Genomic DNA, 5000 nt, shown 5'->3' on the forward strand with positions numbered 1-5000 from the left:
AGCAGATTTAGCATTTAGCAGATTTAGCATTTAGCATTTAGCGACGACCTCAACACTTCAGACTGCAGGAAACCACTTAAACCAGAAAGATACGCTGCTGTGATTTTCACATGCATGATTGTGTAACTTCCTGCTGCCCCTTTGAATGATGGGATATTTAAAGGTAGAGATGCACATCTGACTTCCTGTTTTTACGTCCAGTCCAGGGGCAAAGGTCACTCACTAACTCGTCCACGGCGCTGCTGCGTCACACACCTTCATTATTTCACCTGTGAAATAAAGACACACCCCCACAGGTGAGGCCTGAAAGCCAGGACCTGATTCATCAGGAGTGTGTGAGTAACCCAGATAACACCCCCCCGAGTCTGCCCCACCCCGCAGGAACACGTCCACAGAAAGGCTCCAATGGACGTGGCGGACCAGAGCCTTCTAGGAGGACGTTTTGGGGGGGGGGGGGGGGGGCGCAGGTCTGGACCAGAGCCTTCTAGGAGGACGTTATGGGGGGGGCAGGTCTGGACCAGAGCTTTCTAGGAGGACGTTATGGGGGGGCAGGTCTGGACCAGAGCCTCAGAAGCAGAAGAGACAAAAATGTGAGACACGCGGCGTGAAGGTGGAGAACACCTCGGCACTCGGACCGGATATGCGACAGTCTTTAGATTCCTGAGCTTTGGCTTTCTGCCCTTGGGGGGGAATCTTGTTGCCTTAACGGCCCGTCAAAGAAAAACAGAAGGTTTGCGTGCACCGTCACGTCACGGCCTGGTCCTGTTTCATTTACACGCTAATGTCTGGTCACACATCATGTGACCAGACAGTGCTCAGAGAAGCAGGTGCATTATGGGCCTGATGGCCGCACTAATATGAACGAGCCAATCACGAATGAGCTCCGTCAGCTGAGGGTAGAAACGTCCAGGAGGACCTCAGCGCCCTGCGGCTGGCGGCGCCATCAGTAGGGACACAAACAGGGAACGTGAGGCTGTTGTGTAGAAGGGGTTCACTGGGATGGCTAGTGGTAGCCATGGAAACAGGAGAGGATGCTCTATTAACATGGTGAATATTGGGTATTAATACTTGTAGAGGGAATCTGTAAAAAGCGAATGGATCTCCCCACCTACACATTTGTCTCACGCTGTAACTCCACCCACTACCGGTCGATCAAGAACCCAACCAATCACGGCCATCTCCCAGAAGGAATCACGTGAACAATATGGCGTAAGGCATCTGCTATGTTCGGAGCAGAAATAACTCCAGTTAAATCCTGAATCCAACTACCCCAACTGACCCATCCTCTGCTGCAGAGGCAGAGCTGGAGGATGATGGGGGATCAAGTCAGTCTCTCGGGGGGAAGTCACTGAGGTAGTTAAACAAAGCCCCGGGTGTTGATGAGATTCGCCCAGTAAGGCTGAAGGCTCTGGGTGTTGAGGGGCTGGCGTGGATGACACGCCTCTTTAACATTGCGTGGAAATCTGGGACAGTGGTGAAAGAGTGGCAGACTGGGGTGGTGGTTCCTCTTTTTAAAAAGGGGGACCAGAGGGTGTGTGCCAACTACAGGGGCATCACACTCCTCAGCCTCCCTGGGAAAGTTTACTCCAAGGTGCTGGAAAGGAGGGTCTGGCCGATTGTCCAGCCTCAGATTGAGGAGGAACAATGTGGGTTCCATCCTGGTCGTGGAACAACGGACCAGCTTTTTACTCTCACAGGGATCCTAGAGGGGGCTTGGGGGTATGCCCATCCAGTCTACATGTGTTTTGTAGACTTGGAGAAGGCGTACGATCGGTGCCCAGGGATATACTGTGGGAGGTGCTGCGGGAGTATGGGGTGAGGGGGGCCCTCCTCAGGGCCATCCAATCCCTGTACCGCCCAAAGTGAGAGCTGCGTTCGGGTTCTCGGCAGTAAGTCGGACTTGTTCCGAGTAGCTGTTGGCCTTCGCCAGGGCTGCGCTTTATCACCAATTCTGTTTGTGATTTTCATGGACAGGATATCGAGGTGTAGTCGTGGTGAGGAGGCTTTACAGTTTGGTGGCCTGAGGATTGCATCGCTGCTTTTTGCAGATGATGTGGTCCTGTTTGCGTCATCAGCCTGTGACCTGCAGCGCTCACTGGTCCGGTTTGCAGCCGAGTGTGAAGCGGCGGGGATGAGGATCAGCACCTCCAAATCTCCAGCTCTCCATCTACCGTTCAATCTTCGTTCCTACCCTCACCTATGGTCATGAGCGATGGGTCATGACCCAAAGAACGAGATCACGGATACAAGCGGCTGAAATGGTCTTTCTCAGGCGGATAGCTGGTGTCTCCCTTAGAGATAAGGTGAGAAACACTGCTGTTCACGAGGGGCTCAGAGTAGAGCTGCTGCACCTTCATGTGGACAGGAGTCAGTTGAGGTGGTTTGGGTATCTGGTGCGGATGCCTCCGGGACCCCTCCCTAGGGAGGGGTTTCTGGCACGTCCAGCTGGGAGAAGACCTCGGGGCAGACCCAGGACCAGGTGGAGGGATTATATCTCAACACTGGCCTGGGAACGCCTTGGGACCCCCCAGTCAGAGCTGGTGGATGTGGGGGGAAAGGGAAGTTTGGGGCTCCCTGTTGAAGCTGCTGCCCCCGCGACCCGACTACGGATAAGCGGTGGAAGATGGATGGATGGATGGATGGATGGATGAATGGATGGACTCCTGTTCACACCATCTAGAGTCAGAACTGTTAACAATGTTCATGTTCAGAGCAGAGGGTCCAAACAGAACCACACAGAAACAACCATTAGTGAGTGAAACTAGCTGCTAGCACCAACAGTCTGTCCACATATGGTTTCTGTTTGGAATGGGACAATCCGTGTAGTACCCACAATGCTCCTGGGGGGCTGACAGAATGCTCTTTAGTAACTCCATACAGTTGTGTTCATGTAGTCACTAACAGAACCACCACTTCTCTAACATTTCTTTAACACCTGCTCTTTGGACAGGAGCCTTTTCCTTTAGTGTTAGCTCCTTTAGCGTTAGCTCCTTTAGCGTTAGCTCCTCTCCCAGTCTCACCAGTAGTTAGCTTTCTTTCTCCAGTTAGCCTGCTAGCATTCATCTACGGCTTCACAATGCCCGCCCAGCGCCATCCATGATTGGCCAACACAAAGTCGTTACGTCACCACGGTGATTTTTGATGACGTTGGTGCGTTTGGTTTATAAACCAACACATTTGTTTTATATGTTTGGTATGAAGTCTGAATTTACACGGGTTCGTTCGTTCGTTCGTTCGTTCGTTCGTTGGTTGGTTGGTTGGTTGGTTGGTTCGTTCTATCAGACGCGGTTCCATCGATCATCAACCAGCTGTTAGAGTTAGTTAGGGCTAGTTTGGGTTAAGGTTACAGGGATGGTTTGCTGCATTTGCCCCCTGCCCCCCAAACGGGTTCTATATTCTCACGATATCTTGATTTGACAGTTCAACCGTCCAGACTGACCGAGACTCCGCCCCCCCACCCCCCTTTAAATGCACTGAACCTTGCCTCAGAAACCTGATTAAAGACTTGGACAATAATCTTCCTCAATTTCCAGCCGCTGGTCTTCCCTCTGGCCCCCCCACTGCCCCCCCACCCCCACAAGCCCCCGGCCTTAGAGCTTCTGGTTGGGGTCAAACAGGCGCAGCGAGATCCCCGGCGCCGGCGTTGGGGTGTTTTCACAACTGCTGGCTGAGCGCTAAGAGCAGCCCGTAAGCTCCGCCCAGCTGCCGCTGATGCCCAGCACACAGAGAACCATTGAAGGGGGGGTGTTAATGTGGCTCGGCCCCTCCAGCCTTAAGCCCTTCAAGTATTAGCTTTCGATCCGGGGGGGATTTACTCCATAGACTGAAGACCGCTGTTCAGACATGAACTCTGGTCTGACTCTGACTCTGACTCTGGTCTGACTCTGACTCTGGTCTGACTCTGACTCTGACTCTGGTCTGACTCTGACTCCGGTCTGACTCTGGTCTGACTATGGTCTAACTGTGACTCTGGTCCGACTGTGGTCTGACTCTGACTCTGGCCTGACTCTGATTCTGGTCTGACACTGACTCTGGTCTGACTGTGGTCTGACTCTGACTCTGGTCTGACTCTGATCTGACTCTGGCCTGACTGTGACTCTGGTCTGACTCTGTTCTGACTCTCACTCTGGTCTGACTCTGACTCTGGTCTGACTCTGACTCTGGTCTGACTGTAACTCTGATCTGACTCTGACTCTGGTCTGACTGTGACTCTGACTCTGGTCTGACTGTGACTCTGACTGTGGTCTGACTCTGACTCTGACTCTGACTCTGGTCTGACTCTGACTCTGGTCTGACTCTGACTCTGGTCTGACTATGGTCTAACTGTGACTCTGGTCCGACTGTGGTCTGACTCTGACTCTGGTCTGACTCTGACTCTGGTCTGACTGTGACTCTGGTCTGACTCTGGTCTGACTGTGGTCTGACTCTGACTCTGGTCTGACTCTGACTCGGGTCTGACTCTGTTCTGACTATGGTCTAACTCTGACTCTGGTCCGACTCTGGTCTGACTCTGACTCTGGTCTGACTCTGACTCTGGTCTGACTCTGACTCCGGTCTGACTCTGGTCTGACTATGGTCTAACTGTGACTCTGGTCCGACTGTGGTCTGACTCTGACTCTGGTCTGACTGTGACTCTGGTCTGACTCTGACTCTGGTCTGACTGTGGTCTGACTCTGACTCTGGTCTGACTCTGACTCCGGTCTGACTCTGTTCTGACTATGGTCTAACTGTGACTCTGGTCCGACTCTGGTCTGACTCTGACTCTGGTCTGACTCTGACTCTGGTCTGACTCTGACTCTGGTCTGACTCTGACTCTGGTCTGGGTAATAATAGTTCACACTTCTGATCCTGTTAGCTTGAATCGAAGGGGAGCCAGGTCTTTGTTTGAACTCCTGACAATACAATCGTCCATGAAGGGAGTGAAGGTGCGTCTCTGCCCCCAACCTCCACCCAGACGCCCCCCAGCAGCCCCCTCAGATCAAAGTCTTCAGCTGAGTCAC

The sequence above is a fragment of the Antennarius striatus genome, chromosome 17 (assembly GCF_040054535.1).
Source record: "Antennarius striatus isolate MH-2024 chromosome 17, ASM4005453v1, whole genome shotgun sequence".
NCBI lineage: Eukaryota > Metazoa > Chordata > Actinopteri > Lophiiformes > Antennariidae > Antennarius > Antennarius striatus.